General features: G+C 39.9%; 1 protein-coding gene across 2 annotated transcripts in view; it reads left to right on the top strand.

The window, feature by feature from the left end:
- Positions 1–23,464, top strand: part of LOC124876883 (chemokine-like protein TAFA-2) — a 135,418-nt gene that overhangs the window by 97,113 nt on the left and 14,841 nt on the right. The window lies entirely within an intron of this gene.

The raw sequence follows: 23,464 nt of genomic DNA, 5'->3' as shown, positions 1-23,464 counted from the left end.
CATTTCCTGCATTTCCGTCCGCTGCCAAACTTTGTTCATCTCTTCTGATCTGTTTAATTTGTGCTGTCACTGCATCCTCCTGCCTGTGACCCAGAAATGGATCCAAACAAAAGATTCTGAAGAATGTTTCACAAAGTAACTAGGTGTCACTGCGTGTCAATATTCAAGAATGTTTGTCCTATGTTGCCTTGTGATTTGATGATCCATCCAGGGTGTATCCCATCTCTTGCCCTTTGACCACTGGAGACAGGCACCAGGCTACTTTGACCTTCAAGGATTAAGTCTGCATAGAAGATGCAGGGATTATTTTTCATTTTGCATAATGGAATAAAAAAAATCCTCTCATGTATAGAGCACACCTCCTTCATCTTCTTTAGGTAGAACTCACCTAGTGTGGCTGTAAGACAAGGCATGTCTATAGGCTTTAATTTCATTGCATTAATAACCCAGCACTGCTGGTTCTTCAATTTCTTCCCCACGGAGTTTTAACAGAGACCAATCCGCCCTCCAACACAAACTCTCCCTGTCCCTCACAGCATTTACAGTCAGTGCAGGCTGTGCTTTTTCTCATCTGCCTGTTTTTTCTATTCCCTTTTCTTTGCCTTCATCTCTCCTCTCTCTCACTCTTCTCATCTTTCCACCTCTGGCGCTGCTGCAAGCCAGGCTCATAAACACTAGGGTTTCCCTTTCATTTCGTAGTGAGGGATAGGATGAGAGACAGAAAGAAGCAAGAGACCCAAGGAGAGGAGGGATGTAATGATATGTCCTGATGAATGCAGTTAGAAAGTGCTGACACAACAGAAGGGAAGCGTTTGGGGGAGATGGGCTCAGAGCACCAATCACAAAACTCATCAGATGACCTGTCAATGTCCAAGAGCCAATGGAAGTTTTTAAATTATGAATAAAGCACTTTCATCTAAGAAACTCATTATGTCATTATGTTCCAGCATCATTTGAATGAACCTTCAGATGTGTTTGTGTAGCTTTCAAGGTGTCAGGGGTAGTCATTAAAATGTCAGGTGGTTTGTTTGTAAAGGAAAATAAAACAATAACGGCAAAATTTGTAGCAAAGAAGGTCAAATTAGCTTCATTTATGGTGGTTTCTTTTAAAATTTCTCAAATCTATTGATTCAAAAAGTGTAACTTTAGTATTAGCAACAGTTTCCTCTCCAGTTAAATGTTTTTGGTATTAACCTAAAACATCCATCACCCTTATTTCTTTCTGATTTGCTTCAAAGGACCCAAACCTTCTTGGTATGTATATTTTTTGATTGGTCTTAATTTATGTTTCTTCAGCTGTTTCTAAAGCTATTTTAATGTTTTCAGTGCATTACCTAACTATATAAGGAGGATTTATTTCCTACCTACACCTTAGCTCATGATTATTAATGTGATCCTTTTATTTAACAATGTTTCTTCTGATTGGAAGTTATATTAACTTTTTGGAGTGGTCCCGCCAGAGTCCTGACTTGAGTATGAATCTGTAGAGCGAGCAAAAGATTAGGGCGATGGCAAGAATGTCTTTCAATTACAAAGACATCACCAAAGATAAATTGCCAAAATACCAGTGGAGAGATACAAAAAGCTGGTCAGCAAATATAAGATGGTTGTTATTGCTGGAATGCCAGAAATGTTTTTCCAATGATTTTTAGAAGGCTATAAATCTACAACTCCAGTCCTGTTGAGATCAGGGCTCTGTGGGGGCCATACCATCACTTCCAGTAATTCTTGTTCTTCTTTATGCTGAAGATAGTTCTTAATGACTTTGACTGTATGTTTGGGTTCGGTCAGTTAGCATTTTGTATATTGATAAAAATTAATCATTTATATTTCTGAAAGCATTCTTTGTTTATAGCATTTTTTTCACTCCTGCCTAAAACTTTTGCACAGTACTATATATGTCATGGTTTAATTCCATTGGTATAAAATCGTTTGCTTTGATATTTAAAATATAAGTGGGAAGGAAAGAAATGGAACTGTATAGGTATAAAATTGGAGCATAAAGAGCTAGTTGAAGATTTTGTTTTTGATCTAAATTACATAAAAAAAACTTGTCATATTGAACTTGCTTCTTTTTACACTCCTTTTGTCATAACTCGCTGTATTATCTTTCAAGCTTAAGTCCTGCAGACAGACAGGTCCGTTGTGGTGAAGAGAGAACTGAGCCAAAAGGCAAAGCCTTATATTTACCAGTCGATTTACGTTCCTACCCTCACCTATGGGTATGAACTTTGGGTCATGACCAAATGAATGAGATCTCAAATACAAGTGGCTAAAATGAGCTTGTTGCCCGGCACTCCCTTAGAGATAGGAGTTCAGCCATCAGGGAGGAGCTCAGAGTAGACACAGCACCTCCACATCAAGAGAAGCCAGTTGAGCTGGCTATGGGATCTGTTTTGGATGCCTCCTGGATGCCTCCCCTGGAATGTCTTCCAGGCATGTCCCATCGGTAGGAGGCCTAGATGATGAGCCAGGACACGCTAGAGGGACTATTGCCCCTTTTCCACTGGCTCAATTTGGGCCGACTTGGCTCCACTTGGCTCACTTCGCGAGCATTTCCATTACTGTTATTTCAGTACCGGTACCTACTTTTTTGGTACCTCCTCCTACTTTTTTGGTACCTCCTTTTTAGCAGGGCTAAGCGAAGTCGAGTCGGTACTTTACTGTACGTGAACAAACGGCTGTTCACTGATTGGATGTGGCCATGGCCAGCTGTTCAGAGTTGACCAGGGTAAAAAAACAACTGCCATTTTCAAACGTGCATTCAAGCAAATGAGAGAAACATATGATGGAGTCCGCACAGTTATCTGGAAAAGTCACTCCTTGGAGCAACAGCAAGGTGCAACCTTTTCTGGCGGTCATAGGATTTCAGTTTATATCTTCTTTGAATTGAAGAAGAACCCCAATCAAGCTCACAAATACGACACATTATGCTTTAAAGCCGCGCTTCCAGGAGGTGTTCCCTTCAGCGGAGTGAAAGTGGGTCTATGGAAATGTAACACAAAACGTGCAGAACCGTGCGGAGCTGGTCTGGGCTGGCCAAATTGAGCCAGTGGAAAAGGGGCATATATCTCTTGGCTAGCCTGGAAATGCTTTGGGCTCCCCCAGAAAAGCTGAAGGAGGCGTCTGGGAAGCGGGAAGTCTGGGCCTCTCTGCTTATTCTGCTGCCCCCACAACCCAGTCCCGGATAAGCAGAAAACAACAAGTTCAAGGTCAAGTTCTACGCTTGTACTTCATGCCATGCAATGGTCTGTAGTGTTGGATTTAGGAGACGTGCAGGTGGCAGCACCATTGCGTGCTTTGACTACATTGGCAATGTACGCTGCAAATTATGGGATTGTCTTCTCAGTGAGAGTAAATCGGCTGATAGAAAGCCATTTATCACGATCTGTGAAATCAAGTGGGTTCAGAGCCATATAACCAACAATCATAACTCAGTTTCTGTGCACTCACACATGCACATATAAACACAAAGTGAAATACACAGGTTGACATTTACGAGTGTCCATCTTTATTCCTTTGATGGCGGCAGAGTTCAGGCAGAATGAATTCCTCATCAACAAAGCTACTGTGGTATAGATCCATCTCTGTTCACTGGCTGACAAAGAGAAAACTCAGGAGGGGTGTTTGGACTCAACACAATCATGTGTCTCTCTCTCTGCTGGGCTGCCATTTATACACAGAAGGACAAGCTGAAGGAGGCACAGAAAGAAAGGAGACACCAACATGGAAATGACAAAAAATAGGGCATGTCTTTGAGTCTGCTAACAACAATGTAAAGGGGAAAAACCTGCAACTGGAGTGGGAAAAAAGGTTGCAAATACTCCTGTACTGAGACTGAGACAAAGTGGGAGGGAGAGAAGACAGTAAAGAAGGCAACAGAAATAAGTATGAATGAGGAAATGTAAGTATGCTCCTGAAAGGACATCAATAGTCAGCAAGGAAAAATGAACACAGGGTTTAAAGGATGAGGCCCTCATACATAAACACACACACACACACACACACACACATATATGCTGCATCAGGTTAATGGTTGAGTGGTAATGCTGTGTTAATTCATCTGAACATATTAACAATTTATATCCAATTCACCACCCTAATATCTTGCCTCCAGCACAAATTGGTACAAATCGTCGGCTGTGGGGTAGTAACAGTGGTGCTGATGGGCTTGCTAATAAGTCAGGACATGTCATGTGTCACCAGGCTCACCTTGTCACATGAACTAATAACCTCTATGATTTAACAGGACATTAGCCGTGCTGCTACTGTGGAGAGATAGTTCTTTTGTCTAAGCTGCAATAAAAGTGCAGGAAATCTGTGGCGTAGAACTAGGAGCACCATCTTGCTGTGTCCAGGACAACCTGGCACAAGGTGTCCGTGTATTGGTTGGCAAGACTACCAAAGATATTTGTGGGGCTTGGGAAGGAGGGCTGTTTTATAGTTTTGTCATTCTATAGTCCATGGAAAGAATCACCCCAATCCCATTTTAAATTGATAAACAGACACTGAGGCAACCAAAATGAGGTCCAAAATCTTTTTGGCCTATTTTATGAGAAGCGTTCACTGTGTGCATACTTATGCCTATTTTTGCTCTATGTCAGGTTTTTCTGTTTTTGTTTTTTATGGAGATCAGGATAACAATTAGAATTAACTTAAGTGAAGAGGCACCCAGTTGACCAATATGGCCATGACAGGACACACAGAAAGCAGTGTGCTTGGAGATGGAGGCCAGGAGTCATAAGTCATTAGTTATGGACATCTGTGAGCTAACGTATGTGAAGCACCTACACCAAAGTGTTTTCTTGCCAATAGTTGACTCATGGATAACAGGATGGATTATTTTTTAGCTGAAAGTACACATGCAGTGTGTACATGTGGAAGTAAGAAAATGCTGTGATTTTGTTTCTGGACGGCTCCTCAGCGATGTCTTAGAATCCAACTAAACGTGCTAGCTGTGCTGAAAGCTTACATCCTCCACTACAAGCAACTAAATGGTGGAACCTTTGCGAAACCTGTATTCTAAAGTCATGGTGCTTATGTCAACCATAACCTAAGCCGTAATAAGACTGGTGAGGACTGCCACCCAGCAGTTGGTTACCATGGAGACTAAATGCAGGCAGATACATGAACATTGCTAACTAAGAAATCATGCTGATTTTGTAGGGAAGTAAACCTGCTTCTGTGACTGGGGGTGTTTAATCTCCCAACACCCGAATGACAATGGCATGACAATTTTGCTTCATCAATGTCCTTTAGAAAGGAGAAACAACATTTACTTTCATTACATATTTTTTAATAAATATCTAGTTACCAAAAGCTGCAGTTGCTCCTCTTTCTCTATATTAACTAATTTCAGCTTACAGAGCAGTTCTTCAGTATTGAATATCATCATGTTTTCTAGTGGACTTCATACTGGTATAAAAAACAAGGACATTGTAACATAGCAGCAAAAATAACTGAACTATTGACAGTTTTTGTAACTTCTGCAGATCCATTAGTTAGTACGGTTTTCATGACATATTTTTAGCTATAGTTTCTGGGAAGTATGTGTTACTTGTGCTTGTAAATTTAACAGCTGGTTTCGACACAATGGATATTCTCATCTCCCGACTAGAGCAGTGGGTGGGCATCACTGGCTCAGCTCATCAATGTTTTAGGACCTACCTCTCTGATAGGAGTTTGTATGTCATAATGGATGATTTTACCTCTGCTTCTGCTGCCCTTTCCATTGAGGTACCTCAGGGCTCCCTTCTTGTTGTCTTTATTTACTTCCACTGTGGCTATTTTTAGAAATCAGTACATGCCATTTCATTTATATGCTCATAACTGTCAAGTTTATTTCTCTTTAAAACAAATTGGTTCTGTTCAGCCTCTTTTTGTTTGTCTCTGTTACATAAGAGGATGGATGACACTGAATTTCCTTAATTCAAATTATAAAAGACTAAGTCATGCTTTTTCAATCTTGTGGCTCCAGCTCTACTAATTTAGGTGTGAAAATGGTGGGTTTCAGAGATCAAACCCCCTCATCTAGATGCCGTCTAAAACAGTGATCCATACTTTTATCACCTGACGCCTTGATTACTGTAACTCTCTTTACATTTGAATAAGGCAGGTTTCCCTCTCACGTCCACAGCCGGTACAAAAACCTGCCGCGCATTTTTTAATTGGTACAAGCAAAGGGGAGCATATAACTTTGGTTTTAGCTTCATGTTCAGTTTCCAATCTATTTTAAAACTAGTTTTTTTGTTTGTTTTTAAGTCTCTTAGTGCTCTCGCTCTTTCTTATTTTCCTGAGCTCCTTCTCCCTTACAATAAGATAAGATAAGATAAGATATGATACAACAAGATAAGACTTTTTCATCTCCCAAGGGGGAAATTAAATTGTCAGACAGAGCGTTTTTAGTTTGGTTCATGAAATGTGGAATGAGCTGCCACTGCATAGCAAGCAGGCTCTATCTCTTGCTGCTTTTAAAGCATGTTTAAATGCACACTTTTCTCCTTGGTTTTTAACACAGTATGACTTGTGATCTGTGTCTTTATCTTTTATTCTTTGTATGTACTTGTGCTATTTTTGATTTTCTATAGCTATGTGGCAACTTATAGAGGTTTTATTGTTCTTTTTTGTTTTCTCTCGTACATTTTTTGTACAGCACTTTGGTCAGCTTTTATGCATTGGTTAAAGTGCTTTAAAAATAAAGCACTATAGTATTAATTAAGTGGAATATGTCCATTAAGGTGTGCAAACCACTTTCAAGTTGTCACTGTCTTCCATTCTAATTCCAAAGCTGATGAGAAAAAAGAAAATATTTATTGTGTCTAGAGGCATTTTCTTCTACTTAGAAGAGATCCCTTTAAATCCATGCAATATGCACAATTAGATGTATATCTCCACAAGCCTGGCTTTTGTTTCATTTTATTTGTCAACTGGATCTTTACAGATTATCTCTTGTTTGGGAGCCATAGCTTCTTGTAACATCAAAACTGTAGATTTGCAGGAGAATTCGCTGAGAGTATACTATATGAGGCATAAAGGTTTAAGCAAAGAATAAACTTAATAACACACATATGTGTTAGTGTCTCTTTTTGTCTTCCAACCTGTTAAACTGGCTAGTTGCAGATGGTGGATACACTCTAATTAATATGAGGGGACAGGTCCTCAGGGCCTAACAGAGTATTAGAGGCTTAGATTGTTTAGACAGGTGATTTCAATATTGTGTAAGGCATATTTACATTCAGAGTTTAAATGTGTTCAAGTTCCATCTCACGCGCTTTTTATATGCCTTTGCAGAAAGTACACGGACAACTAGAAAGGATTTGTCACTGTGTATTTTTGTGCGTGAGCTGGTAGAGGCATTTATATTTCTGTTGCAAAGATTAATGAAAAACAAGGAATATTTGGGACAAGTTGTCCTTCCTATCCACTAAACACATCAAAATGATACAGTCCAGGGGTAAGGGATGCGCCTTAGCTGGTGCTTAGAATTAGTTCTCAGCTTAACTCTATTGAGAGGCAACAGATCAATGCTTAAAATATTTTTTGACAGCAGTTTGACAGCAAAACAGGTAAGGTAGAAGCTAAATATAAGCTTTTTGAGTTGTGAATGCCCAGTAGCTTTACAGCTTGATTTAAAAGCAAAGGCCCAAAGTTGACTATTAAAGAGAATGTGAAAGAAGGTGCAACAGATGTAAGACACAAATATAAGCACTGTGTATTTTCTTAGAGTTTACAATAAATGTCACATACATACATGCATATACTCACTTTGTAACATGTATTTCTGATTTCAGCAATAAGAAATACATATTTACACACAAAAAACAAAACAAACAAAAAAAAACTCTTTACCTCTTCCTCATTTTCAGTAAACAATTTTACTTCTGTACTTGTTATGCATCTCTTATAATCTTCTAGCATTGACCACTGCACAGTGAGGATACGGCAACAGATTAGGGGAGATTGGGGCTGAAGTTAAACAGATACAGAAAGATTTCAGACACTGCAAAGAAATGAAAGCAACACTGAGGAAAGAACAGACAACAGTGGATGAGTGGGCTTTCCCTCTATCTCTCCACGCTCATTTTCTTGGCACATTCTGAAACAGAATTATAATTTGCTCTGTTTATGATTCAGAACAAATGGCGCCATCTCAGAGGCCAATGTAATCTAATTAGCAGAGCATGATGGGCACACAAACATGCAGAGGAAAATGTATATTGTAATCTAATTAACCTAGCACGCACTCTGAACTTCATTTCAATTTCTAAATAGGCTCTTTATGAATATAACACTATGCCGCTAAAGGAAATGCTTAAATATTTAAACCCACGGAATATGTGATGTGTATAAGATACTGTGGATATTTAAAGTAATCTCAGATGTAATAATATCTTTATCAGTTATTTAAAGAGGAAGATGTGTCACATCCATGGCAGAACAGAAGGACATCAAAATAGGAATAAAACAAATGCCTAAGCAAGTGAATTCATTTAAATGTTTATTTATAATAATATTTATTCTTGCTGAGGAAGATAAACAAAAGTCACTAAAAATAATTTATTGTAATGCATTAAACTGCAGATAATGGTTTTTGTGACAGTGACATATTTTGTATTCTTCATTTTTATTTATTTATCATTTGAATTTGATTTGATTTATTTGTTTGAAACTGATATAAGTAATACATAAAAATTCACAAAACTGGACATTCTAATGCCTTCTGTGACAGTTAATTATTAATATCTGAGAAGATTCCTTTTCATTGTTTGAGTATATTGGTTTTGCACGCTGTAACCTTTCATATGACGTGAGGCTGTGAAAAATCTCCATTTGAAGGGCTACATAGCCCCACTATTGTGTTCCTCCCTCTGCAAACCAAATGCTAAATTCCACTCCCTACTATTGTTCATGCCTCTTCCATTCCCCTCTCCCAGTGGCGGTTGCTGATCTTTCAAGGAGGAGAAGCTCAATTTCAAAATCGCTGATTCGCTCATTTAACTGTCAATCAAAAAGGGATTCAGCCTCAGACAGATCATCCAATCATCATGAAGAAGCTAAGCGTCCGGGTCAGCCGAGGCCAGCCCACTGCCTCATAGACCCCCAGAGTTGCAGAGCGTCCGATGGGCGGGACAAAGCCCAGCATTTTTGCTCGCTATTGAACTCACTGTTTAAAGCACTGTGAAGCTGCGGGAATGAGTGAGAGGAAAGCCGCGTCATTACCAGTGATAAGAAGCTGATTCTGAACAAAAGTTGAGCGCGTTGTAGCGCATATTTAGTCAATGACATGTACACACAACAGTATATATTTGATCACTTATTTTTTGACATTTTAGGGGAAGCTGGGCTTCCCTTGCAGTCTTAGAGCAATCGCCACTGCCCTCTCCTGCATCCTTTAGCATTTAATTCAAGAAGGGGATGCTTTTGTTCGGGAGGAACAACATTATAATACCAAAGGCAATTAATTTTAAATGCATCAACTCGACATCATTGCAAACTTTGTGTTTTTGTTTCGGTGAAAGTACTGTATATTTAAATAGAGAAATATGCAAGCAGAGACAGAGGGCACCACTTTAGAGCAGCCATATGCCCTACACAGAGGTAGTTTGTCAGTAAAGCACAGGAGCAGCAGCCCCTGGTCTTAAGGCCCAGAAAGAGACTCGGGGTATGGAGCCACTCGACCAAGCACCACCGCCACCTTCTGCCACGCAAGCCAAGCTTAGAAATTGGTTTCAGTCAATTTTCAATTCAGTTAATTCATATAGCGCCAATTCAAAATGCAACTCATTACAAGGCACTTTGCAAAATCAATTCAATCAAATCAAATAGATTCCAAGTCAAGTACATACATTCCAACTGATCTCCTAGGGGAGACATGCAGTAAAGCTCAACAGGCTTGAATTTGAACCTATGATGGCTGTGTCGAGGACTGTGGTCTCTGTACATGGGTTGCACACTTTACCCCTGTGCCACCGCCGCACACAACATGACATTGTTCAGTACATAACAGATTTATGTATTATATTTACAGCTTTGTACTAATTCATAAGTAATCACTGAAACCACATTGTCAGTTTCAGCCTGGTATTTCAGGTCTGTTGCTAGAGGCATGAAATATGTAAGGTGTCATTTTCCATATTCTTTTACTATTTCTGATCTGGAATTACACCCATAGAAAACAAATTTGTGCTGGCAGAGCTGAGAAGCCCAAGATGGGCCTAGCGCTCAGTCAGAACAGAAAAAGCCAGAGCAAAATTCATAAAGCATGTTGTCACAGGCATGCGATGCTGGAAGCTTGATGACATGTGACTGCTTGCAGGTTCTTCAGTGAGCTCTGTTGGTATACGGCTGCAGAGAGGAGCTTTATTGGCGATGACACTCATCAGAAAACAAACTTGGAAAACAGTGAATTATTTAGGCTCACATTTAGTGCATCCTCTGACTTCCAATTACACAGCTGCGAAAATAACGAGAATATACTGTAAAGTCTGTGGATGCTGCTACAGTATTAATGTAGCTAATCTGCGTCTTTGTGCTTGTTTTGTAGATGTAATCAAAATCAAATCAAAGTCAAAGTATATTTCTGTAACATAAAAGTCATCAAACAGACTCCTGCAAATTGGAACTCAAAAATATACAGACTTGTGCAAGAGTCTGAAGTCATCCTTTTTTTCTTTCATGTATTCTTCCAATAATTAGACTTTGCTGTAAGATTTGCAAAGGATCTTGGCCAATTATTTTCTTTTTGGCTTTTTAAAGTACATGTAGGAGTTTTTTATATTTATTTTATATGTCTGCTTTTTCACTTCACCATTTTCAGAAACAATTTTTTTTTAGCTATTTGACTATTTGACCTGAATGCGAAGCCTGAGCACTGACTTCCATAAACTGTTTTTCTGCTGTAGAACATTTTGAGATTTGGCATATCTTCTAAAACAATTCTGCTACAAGAGCTTGACATATATGAGTAAAAAGAAGCCAAAGTCCAAAGAAAATCTTTGAATGGTCTTCAGGCAGCCTAAGGCACAATTGACCATTTGACTTAAAAGACTACAAGGAACATTTCTCTTGCAGGAAAGTAGCCATTAATAACAGTATTCTTACATTACGATTTCATCAATGGAAATAATTAGACAAAAAACCTTTTTATCTACAGTGATCACTAAAAATATTTTCACTCTTATTTTTTATTTTCCCTTTGGCATCAGGCTTTCCAGCTGTTTGGTTCACAGTTAAATATATTTTAATTTTGTCTGTCTACAAGTGAGAGAAAGGCCCCCAGTGGCAGGGATGGCATTTGAAAAAGCACCCTGCTGAAATCAAGTGATTTATTTCACACAGAGAGACTCAAACTCAGTCCCTCTTGGTTGTTTAGGCGATGTGTCCATCTGTCAGTCTGTCAGTTGCATGTAATCTTTAGTAAATGGGGTTAACAGCCTCTGCTGTGTTAAGAGGGGCAAGAAGAAAAACTAGGATCAAGCTAGGAGAAGCAGAGAGATACTCACAGTAAAGAAAAAGAGGACCCATTATTGAAAGTGTAAAAACTCTCAGATTTTAGGGTCCCTGATTGAGGATAATAGTTTGTTACCCCGCTGAGCTGCTTTGCACCAAGCCAACAGAGAGAGCAGAGTAAAAAAATGGGTTGCTGCATTAGCTGAGAGAGAAAAGAGGGGTCATTTTTTAAAATAGCAGGAGGATGAGGTAAATCAAAAAGGTGAGGATGGAAGGGTGAAAGCAGCATAGCAGAGAGGAGAACAGAAATTGAAAGATAAAGTTTTAGGTAGAATCACAAGAAATAGGATTTTTGTCTCACAGCTGTTATTTTCAGCCACTTCGTTGAATTTAGTTATTGGACCAAGGACATGTGGTATAGTGGTTAGTCCTGTCATCTCAATACAAGATGGTATGTGGTTCAATTCTCAGCTAATCAATCTGTACATCCATGCAGTTACATCATTTCAGCCACACTAAAAGACTGTTTAACTTCCTTTGTGCAAAGCAGTGCCAAAATAATCACTCCATTCTGTCAAGAAACTTTTGCGCACTGTTAATTTACCATATGGCCCATATTGGAAAGAAAATACTGCCATCCATTAACCCTAATATGGCAATCAAATCATTCCTCTAGTAAAATCCCCCACCCCCGCCTCCTTATTACTGCCCTCCTCCTGCTGAGCTCAGCGTGCTGCTGCTCTTGCTAATGCTCAGTCAATTACTACTGTAGGTGCTAAGCCTAAAAATAGGGTGAGGTGAATGTATATCTGTGGGAGGCTCAATTAAGGTGTTTTCGCCATGTGTGTTGATTTTCCAGAGCTGTGCTAATGTAAATAGTGATGTTGAGCTTATCAAGGCAAGAAAAATCACTATTAAGACCCTTTCCTAATAAGGGTGTGGTTTACAGGTGGAACCCAGAATGCAGACTGGCAGGCAGAACGGTGGTGAGTAGGGGCTTTAATTAAACTGAAACTCACTCAGGTAGGTGGTAACAAAGGCTGGCATGACAGCTGGAAAGGTATGGAAAACAGGCGAGGACATGGGCTGGCCTGGCATGAGAGAGAGACCTGTTACAACAGAAAATGTTTCCGCAAAGAATGAACAGAATAACAGTGTTTAAATGTAAAAACTGGCTTGGCAAAGGAGAAGCAGGGATACTGGTTGGCATGGTACAGGTGGACCAAATGAAGCTGATTACAGGCTGTGGCAGGAGTGAATACAAAGCAAGGCTGGAACTAAAACAGGAATGCAAAGACAAAATCAAGCGAAACGTAGCTATAACAACATAAACTTAAATGCACTCACAACAGAATACAAGAATCATGAGAAACTATACCTTAGAAAAGAAGTTAGATAGACTATAAGCATGTCTTGAAGACATAAAAATGTGGATGACGTTATTTTTTCTGCTTCTAAATTCAGACAAGACAGAAGTTGTCGTCTTTGGACCGGAGTCTTTGAAACACAAACTGCTTAGTCAATCACTTAACCTAGATGGCATTAAATTGGCCTCCGGTAATAAAGTACAAAATGTTTGTGTTAGTTTTACTGTGACTAACTGTATGTGCTTGCTTTCACTGAAAACTGGCTCAGAGTTTATCTGTTTTGTTTTTCCTAGATGAAACCACTTAAGGAGTTACATCCATTAACATTTACTTTTCCTTCCCATAGAAAGTACTTCCTGTTAAAAGGGAGTTTTTCCTCTCCACTGTTGCTACATGCATGCTCAGTATGAGGGATTGATGCAAAGTCAACGCCAGTGACTGTCCACTGTTGCTACATGCTCATCCAGGAGGAGTGACTGCTACATGTCACTGACTCAATGCAATCTGCTGGGTTTCCTCAGATAGAAAACCTTTTTATCCAATTTGAATAAATAACTGAATCTGACTGTGTAGTGGATTTTCTTATCAAAGTGGGAGAGAAGACAGCTCATTAAAAGAGAAAGACCGGACTTTTGAATGACTCTGTCACTGAGCAAGTCAGTTAAGCAGAGCAAAAAAAAAATCACACACAAGTATTTATACCAAAAATGAGGGTGTTATCTCTACTTCAAAGAGTTTCAGACATATGGCCTCCAGACCCTCCCTGGGTCAGAGGTAGCAAGGTTATTTATGAGAGCACCCATCTACTCTTCCTCGGGACATAACCCTACAGGGAGTGTTAACCATAAACCTTCTGATAATGGATTTAGAGTCCATCTGCTCTTAAGTACTAAAACATATAGGTCAATAGGTCAGAGGAGACAGGTAAAGTAAAGGTCATAGCACTTTAGAAAACTTTAAAGCACTAATAAAAGAATTTTCCATTACACTCCTCTCTTCTGATTACAAGATAATCACATAACTAAAACAAAATTCTACAAAACCATCACCCAAGATTATAATCAAAGTAAAAACAAAAAAACATACAAATACATGTGCTATTTCCATGGTCTTTCTCTAAGATCTAATTTCCTCACATTACTAGCAAAACAAACTGAAATAATAAGGATATCCACACTTTAAAAAATAAGTCTCCAAATCTCTATTTATACCACTAGAATGCTGAACATCAGTATGAACTCCCCAAACAGTTTAGTTATTACATCATTATAGCATCTTAAGCAATATAAAATCCATCGTTATCCATACCATCTGTTATCTCAAATGCAGAATCATCATAGTCATTACAAAAAGAAATTAAGACTACATCCTTATCAACTTTTAACATGGAAACATTTATCAGTCTCATCACCATCCCTTTAACCATTGAAATAATGCAACATAAAAGAAACATCAAAATCAAAAATAAAAATAAAAGAATTACTCCAATCTTTATTAATCAGGAGATCCAACCACCAATAATAAACCAGGACCAAGGATTCCAAGAGGAGCTAATATTTTCCTCCTGTTGGGTCGTCAGCAAATCCTCAAATTTATCATGGATATTTGTCATGTTATTAGACACATCTGGAATAAAAGTGCAACACTGTTCTCCAATTAACTGACAAACACCACCCCTCTCACCTAACAGGTAATCCAAAGCCATTCTATTTTGCAAACTCATCGTTCTAATAGCCTGCTGCTCCTTGGTCAGAACAGTGAAACCTTCCTCAGTTAAAACAGTAGGATTTTCTAACTCAACTGACAACTCATTAATCCTATGGGCTGCATTAGCAGCACCATAAATAGGAATAAGTGTACCCAAAATCCCTTTCCAATATGGAATCCTAGCTCTCTTTTGCTGTTTGAGCATTGTCTTCCTTTCAAATAATGGGCTGATTGAATCATAAGTAGTGACTGTAGGTAGTAAGTGAGCTAGATAACATACTCCAGACCAATTAGCAGGCAGATACAGATATGATCTATTTCCACACATCCAAACCATGTTCTTAGGACACGAATACCCATCTCTACTAGGAAAAGTAACAAGGACCCTGGTTAATTTACCTGCCTGACCATATAATTTACATCCATTCAGTAAGGCTGTAAGATTAAGAGTTAACACAAAAGGCTCTGGAGCCAAAGATCCTGAAATGGTATAAGGATAAGTTCTGATAGGACATGGCTCAAATTTATTTCTGTTGGTTAAAGCACATGAAACTGGTATAATAGTTTTGCAACCCTCTGTCTTTCCAAGGAAATAAGGTATGTTTTCTTCCTGAGCAATACAAATATCTGGATCTTTAATTGGATTCCTATTACCCCAAAATCTGTAAAGAGTTCCTGTAGTAGCACATGTTAAATTAGTCTCACTAGAAAATCTACTAACATTTCTGCTTTCCCTTACAGTATAATTCCTCACCCAAGGAAAAATTACCTCCACCAATCGGTTATCTGGAAAGAAAGTAGCTAGCGTATAAGCAGTATAAATAGGAACAGGTACAGGAAATGGTTCATCATTCATAGCATGTGGAATCAAACAACAAACATAGCAACTATCATTTCTTATCTTCCTCACAGTTTGATGCATCAGTTGCCACCAGACATTATCAGCATGATCATGGTAGTCAGAAAAGTGATGAATCTCTCTTCGAATCAGCTGATGAGTATTATTGGCGTAATTACTCAGATTAGCCACACATTGTCTTTGCTGTACCTTTTCCCAAATGAACACAAGAGTAATAAAAATACTTGCAATACCAATCATCAGCATCAGAACAGACCATCTTCCATATAGCTGCATTGTGACCTTGAAGTGGAATGTCCTTTCTTCTGGTAATGAAAGCAAACAGTTTTTTTTTTTCAAAAAAAACAAATCAAAGCAAAACTTAAAAATCTGCTGCCTCTCCTGAGTGGCTTTTGCGCTTCGAGCTGCCCTGTTACCAAGCTGGTACAGGTGGGCGGTCATTGGAAGCTCCTCTAGATAGGAGGTTCAGAACCAGGATGCTGCTCAGGTGGTGTTCCAGTGAACACCTTGCAGTGTGTAAAATGGACCCAGGTGTCACGTCCCTGGACCTTCACGGCAGTGTGAGACACAAGCAGAATTTTAAATGGACCTCTCCACCGTTTGTCTCTCCAGTGACGTCTCCTGATATCTCTAATCAGCACCCACTGTCCTAGCTGGAACTGGTGCAGGGGTCTGTCAGCTACTGGGGGTAAGGCAGCTTTCACCGTCTGATGAGAGAGAGAGAGAACGTGACAGAACCTTACAATATTCCAAAATGGAATGTTCAAAATGAGCAGTTGTTAGTGTGCTTAGGTTAGTACTCGGTCTTCCCCCTGTATTTGCAGGTCTCCCAAAAAGGATTTCAAAAGGACTCAAATTAGCTATGGATCTATTTCTCATCCGCATATACACAAGAACCAGAGGGAGAGCTTTTTTCCAGGACAACCCTGTTTCTTCACAGCATTTAGCCAACTTATTCTTTATTGTTCCATTTTCTCGTTCAACCGCTCCACCTGATTGTGGGTGGTAAGCACAACGTGTCTTCAACTGGAAACCTAGAAGCTTACTAATTTCCTGTAAAGCTTTGTTAACAAAATGTGTCCCGTTATCACTGGAAATCACCTCTGGGACCCCTCAACGGGGAAGAATCTCTGTCAACCAAGATTTCACAACAGCACTGCTGTCTGCGTGTTTTGTTGGAAACGCTTCAACATATTTAGAAAACATGTCCACGATCACCAAACAATATTTCTTCCCTTCAGCGGGCGTCAACTCAATGAAATCCATCATCAAATGCTGAAATGGGAACTGTGGAGGCGGATGTGCAGCTTGTAATTGTGCAGGAACCCTGGAGGGATTGTAAGAAGCACAGATCAAACATATTTTACAATAATTTTCAGCTACCACTGAAAACCTATTTGTATACCAATATTTTTTAACCATATCCAGCATTCCCCCTTTGGACACATGATCCAATCTATGCATCCATTTAGCAAACCAGGGAAAAAAATTTTTAGGCAGGCATGGTCTACCATCAGAGAAATGTCAGCCAGAACTGCTGTTAAAGATACAGACATCTTTTCGCCATTTTTCTTTTTCCTGTGGAGTAGCAAAAGATTGCATTTCAGGAACAGTGACAGCATGCGGATCAGGCAGAGAAAGAAAAGTTTCATCTGAGGGGAAAGGCCTCAAAGCTGCGGTTTTTGCTGCTGAGTCTACTGTTGCATTACCCCTAGAAACAGAATCAGACTGTCCTGTGTGTGCAGCACACTTAACCACAGCCAAACGCGTGGGTAACAAAATAGCATCCAAAAGATCAGACACTTGTCTAGCATTCAGAATAGGTTTTCCATCTGATTTCAAAAAGGAGCGATGTTTCCACAATGCCCCAAAATCATGAACCACTCCAAAACAATATCTTGAGTCTGTGTAAACAGTCACAGTCTTTCCTTCTGCCAACATGCAAGCTTCAGTTAGAGCAATTAATTCAGCTGTTTGAGCAGAGTAGTGCACTGGCAAAGGACCTGAGCGCAAAACAGGTGAGTCAGAGAACACCGCTAACCCTACTTGATTTAGACCCACAGCAGAACGGGAGGAAGACCCATCTATATACAAAACAAGATCAGGGTTAGTCAAAGGGGTGTCTTGCAAGTCAGGACGAGGGGTACAAACAACATTTAAGACAGCTGCGCAGTCATGACTTTCACCAACCTCCTCAGTAGGCAGAAGTGTGGCTGGGTTTAAAGTGTTACAACGTTTAATTGTAATGTTAGGTACGTCCAATAATATTGAGGAATACCTAAGCCACCTTGCTGCTAATAGATGAGACATCTTTTGTTCCATGAGGATGATGGAAACAGAATGTGGAACAAAAACTGTCAGTGGATTATATCCAACAATGTCACGTGACACTGACACTGCTTTCTCAGCTGCAGCAATAGCTCGCAAACAACCAGGCAGCTCAGCTGCAACTGGATCAAGCTTACTGGAATAATAAGCCACAGGTCGCAATTTATCACCATGGGATTGCAACAACACAGATGACATGAAACCAGATTTGTCATCCACCATTTGAATAAATGGCTTGTCAGAGTTTGGTAAAGCCAATGCAGGCGCAGAAGACAGGGCTGTTTTTAAATCAATGAAAGCCAGTTCTGCCTCATCTGTCCATTTAATTTTGTCTGCAGCTGCCAGGCTCCGCCTATATATTAAACTAGCCAAAGGCGCTTCCAGCTCAGAGTAATTCAGAATGTGAGCTCTGCAATAGCCTGTCATACCCAAAAATGACATAATGTGTTTCTTTGTGACTGGTTTTGGGATTTTTAGAGCTGTTTCAATGCGCTGAGGGGACAGTTTTCTGCTTTTATGTGGGAGAACATGACCAAGAAATGTCACTTCTTCCTGCACCAGCTGCATTTTAGATTTTGAAACTTTTTGACCCTTTTTATGAAGATGTTGAAGCAGTTTTAAGGTATCTTTCCTACATTGATCTGCTGATCCTGCTGATAATAATAAATCACCCACATACTGTGTAAGGACAGTTCCAGGAGACAGAGTCAAATCAGCCAAAGAGTCCTTCAGAGCTGTGTTAAAAATAGTTGGACTCTCAGTGTAGCCCTGACAAAGACAGGTAAAACAATATGGCTTCCCATCAAACTCAAAAGCAAACCAATACTGACTGTCCTTGTGTACAGGGACAGAAAAAAATGCATTAGCCAGGTCTATCACTGAAAAATATTTAGCTTCTGGCAGAATTTGTGACAGAATCATAGAAGGGTTCGGAACTGATGGTGCACGGGCCACAACAGACTGGTTGACAGCCTGAAGGTCCATGACAAATCTCCATTCGTCAGGCTCTCCAGGGGGCCTAATCTGTTTTTTACAGGGAACAACGGTGTTCTCACAGGTGAATTTGGACAGGGATCAATTACCCCAGCTTTAAGGAGGAAATCAAAAACAGGACGAATCCCCTCCAAAGCTTCCTTTTTCAATAAGTATTGTTTCTGACATGTTCAGAGGTCAAACACACAGATAAAGCTGCTGTGTGATCATTCCAGTACATGTCAAAGAGGTGCACTCTCTCATTTGTAATTTTTACCAACTGTCCTCATAATCAAAATCAGGTCCTTCAGATACATGTGAAGTACAATGCAGATCATCTGCATCTATTATCTCACTGTCAGGTGTCACAGCATTTACTGCCAATGTGACAAAATGTTGAGGTACAGGATCAACTGGAAGCTTCCACTGATATGCATATGAGGGTTGATCTTTTTTCTTCTTCCTGTCATTGATAACGTCATTGCTGTGTAAAGCGTGTCTTTTCAGCTCCTCAAAACGCACCCCATGTCTCCAACCAACATAAAGAGTCTTAGTTTGTGCTGTGATCTCAGGGAGATGTCCTTCCATAATATATCCACACAGCATCTTTTCCCAGGGGCCCAAAACAGTAAAGTCAGCAGGGCGTTCCATACCTGAATGTTTATTGAACGCTTCTTCCATCCGATGAAGAAAATCAATGACAGTCTCATCAGGACGTTGTTTGACTTGTTGTAGCACGGCACAATCACTCCTCTGTGGAAATTTTGTGATCAAGTCAGTGCACAAATGTTCCACGGCATTATTACCATGGCCCATTACGGTGATTCAAATCACCATTTTCACCACCAGTTGTCACGACAAGGCGCACTGCAGAATCTGGCAATCTCAGACCAACTAAATCTCCAGGTTTGATTTTTGCTGCAAGGAGCTGGCGAATTTCTGTGCCAGTAGATCTCATTTCATGGCATAAAGCTTTAAGTTCTGTAGCAAACTTTCTTCCGTCTTCTACGGGATCTGGAAGTAACGCAGCACTGGCTTGGATGTCTGCTGAAGTCCACGGTTAAAACACCAACGAGGCTCATTCGTTCCGGCTACTTCCAACATAGGGCATTGATAATCTTCTTCCTCTTTTTTATCTTCTCCACACTGTTTTCCACTTCGTAGCCATGTAAACTCATGAAAAGTAACAGGAGAGGAGAGGAAATGTATTTTTTCATCCTTTGATGATCCCGGTCGCTGCTGATCTGTAGGCTGGCGCATAATCACACCTTCCGCTCCGCTGGAGCCAGTGCGCTCAGTGAGGTCAGCCTCGAGCATAGGTGGATGTGTGAGTTGACTCACGGGCTGATACTGAAGCGGACTGGCGAGTTGTCCTGACTGACTTGCGGGCAGATTTGCTGGTTGACCTGCTGCTGGAGGAGGACGGGAGTCTAGATTGAGGTCTGCCATCTGGATGGCCCGCAACTCCGTCTGTAAAGATGGATATGGACAGGAGGGTGAAGTGTCACTAGGTCTATATGGGGGTGGAAACGTGGGCTCATCACCGGTATGACCAGCATTGACGTACCTGTTCCCCACGTCCCCGGACAAATCTTTTCCCCCTGCCATCTGTTTCAATTCGGACTTTCTTTGCCTACGCATAGCCTCCGTAATCCATTCATTCCAACACTTTACCATATTTCTCTCTGATCTAAATCTTGTTTTTTAATCCTTTTTTTATTTTGTCCCAATCTCCATCCATCAACTGTTTTATTTTATTCAACTTATTTACACTTAAACTTCCACCTTTTGGAAAACCAAACTTATCTTCCCAAATTAGAGCACATTTAACACAATCATCCTCACATTTTTCGGAACCCATTTTTTTTTTACCTGTTCAGCGGCACATCTGCCGACTGGCTTTTCTCCTTTATAAGATGTAGAAAATTGCAAAAAACCACCCGCAAAACCCTTTGGTTTTGCTTTATCTTATTGTTACCAATAAGAACCTCCCTGTATTCCTTACAGGGTGAATTGACAATCAGCTCATGTCCTCCTTCTCCTAACTCCAGAACCTAATCAATTAGTTAGGAGGTGATGGTTATCGTGTAATAATAAAAAAATATATATATTATATAATTCAGAACAACTTCTCACCCAGATATATTTGTAGACAAATAGTTCAGATCCAATCGGCCAGAAGCCACAGGCAGCCACCAGGACTCCCCTCCGTGAAATGGAGGTGGACTGAGGACAACGTCTTCAGGCTGGCCAGGCGTCCATGTCCCCTCCTGCGGTTTCCTCTGGCACGTTACATCTTGTTCGTGACGCAAAAATTGTAGTGGATTTTCTTATCAAAGTGGGAGAGAAGACAGCTCATTAAAAGAGAAAGACTGGACTTTCTTATAAAAATTTATTCAAAGGCAGTCAGCGTTTGAATGACTTTGTCACTGACCATGTCAGTTAAGCAGAGCAACGAACAAAAATCACACACAAGTATTTATACCAAAAATGAGGGCGTTATCTCAACTTCAAAGAGTTTTGGAACATATGGCCTCCAGACCCTCCCCAGGTCAGAGGTAACAAGGTTATTTATGAGAGCACTCATCTACTCTTCCTCGGGACATAACCCTTCAGGGAATGTTAACAATAAACATTCTGATAATGGATTTAGAGTCCATCTGCTCTTAAGTACTAAAACACAGAGGCCAGAGGAGACAGGTAAAGTAAAGGTCATAGCACTTTAGAAAACTTTAAAGGACTATAAAAGAATTTTCCATTACAACTGTACTGTTTGATAGTTAGGATTAATTGGAATGTATGTCCCTGACTTGAAATCTATATGATTGGATTTAATTGACTTAGCCCATTTTAAAGTTACCCACCTTTCACACAATGCAACGGAAAACAACACTCGCCAATTATTTTTACCTCTGCCTTTGTCCGTCCCCATTGGATGGAGTAAGAGGAGTCAGGTTTAGCCTAAACCTGCTCAGTTATGGTTGAGGTACAAACACAACCTCCATTTCTGCTACCTGTGCGACCCCTTCTCGTTTCCAATGGTTATATTCAGTCTGACAGAGAGAGGTACCACCAATCCTTGTGGTTTATAGTAAAACAATGGCCACCAGTGGGCTCTAGATGGACAAACTTTATCAGTTTATTATTTGACTTAGTATCCCTACACGTAGCCCATTCTAAAATGGCCAAACTCCAACACTCAGTAGTTTATTCTAACTTCCCAACAACCCTACACCATTCCAAACCCTTTGTGAAGTGCCTTGAGGTAACGTGTTGTGAATTGGTGCTATATAAATAAAACTGAATTGAATTGAACTGAAGCACGACATGGAAAATGATCAGAAACTAGATCCAAAACACAACTTGAAGAACATATTTAGAAGCAGAGAAAAAAACACCCTATCCCTGTAGGCTCTAACCGTACAGGGATAGGGTTGGAGCCTATCCCTGCAGTTAACGGGCAACTTTGACTCATTGCCAGTCCCTCATAGAGCCAACAAAATACGAGTAAACATGCAAGCACAAACTCACTAATAATGGGTATTCAGAGCCACCGATTAAACCAAAGTGTTTGCAGAAAAACCCAACACATGCAAAAGCAGAAAATGCAAACTGATACTTAGCCTGCATTCTAACAAGTGATGTTCTTGCTACCTTGCAGGCCTATTTTATTCTATTTTAAAAGTTAATCTATGCCTGTTGTTGGATAAAAATGTGTTAAAGGTCAATTTGAAAATGGCCATATCTTCTTCTAATATAAATTTTGTTTGATAGGCTGCAGGAAAATGTCCTAAATTTGCATGGAGATTTTGTATATTAAAATTTCTATGTAAATCAAACTCTTCAATAGCTCTTGATGTTTTATTTTAAAGTGTTGGCTGGATTGGATTTCCAGATGGAAAGAAGAATCTTTTGGCCATGGTGCTTATGGAACAAAAAGGGAAATCCAACAGAACACTGTCAAACAGACACACTGTGGGTGAGATTCAGTCACAGAGAGAATTTCACTGTTACTTTAATTGGACTGGACTTTGCAGTTCTGTGCCTTTGTCTTTTTCTCATTCCCAGTACAAATTAGTGAACTTTTCAAATCTTTGTGAGCTCGGGTAACATATTCATATGGGGGCCTTTCACTTGAGCACGCCTCACTGTTAAATACTCTTCAGACAGGGCGCAGACATTTGTTTTTTGTTTTAGTGCTCACTGCAGCATGCACCCGTTGTCCCACCGTGGGCACACACTTTGTAATGGAAATGACAGTGACTTCTAACAACTGCTTGAAAATGCCAAAACTTACATAAAACAAGTAGTTTCGCATCAGCGAGCCTGAACATACATGGTCATTTCTTAGACACATACAGAAACAAAGTCAAGGCCAACTGAACACACCATTCAACAGGAGAATGTACCAAACAACATGTGTACAATGTTGCACACTGCATACTCCTGAAAGGCCTTATTTTTTTTCCTTGACATTTTCATATATTTCATGAAAGGCTTATATAAAGGGCCATATGTTGACATCACGAATCTTCAAATATAGAGTGCCTTTCTTTGTACCGCTCTCTCATGTCTCACTCAAGGGTCTTCTGCGCTAGGGGTGGACTGGTTGTTAATTAAACACATGCCAGCTTGTTTCAAATGTGTGCGCACATAAATGAAAACTGAAATTGGCAGCTGCAGAAGCTGTAAAGAGGCTTTTCACATCCGACCTATGTTTGCACTGCACAGATATGTTAGAGTAACTCTAAACAAAGCATTTTAATTTCATGCAAGTGTCAGT

Source organism: Girardinichthys multiradiatus, chromosome 1 (genome assembly GCF_021462225.1).
Source record: "Girardinichthys multiradiatus isolate DD_20200921_A chromosome 1, DD_fGirMul_XY1, whole genome shotgun sequence".
Classification (NCBI taxonomy): Eukaryota; Metazoa; Chordata; class Actinopteri; order Cyprinodontiformes; family Goodeidae; genus Girardinichthys; species Girardinichthys multiradiatus.
Note: the sequence above shows the minus strand (reverse complement) of the source record. Positions and strands in the feature narration are given on the sequence as shown.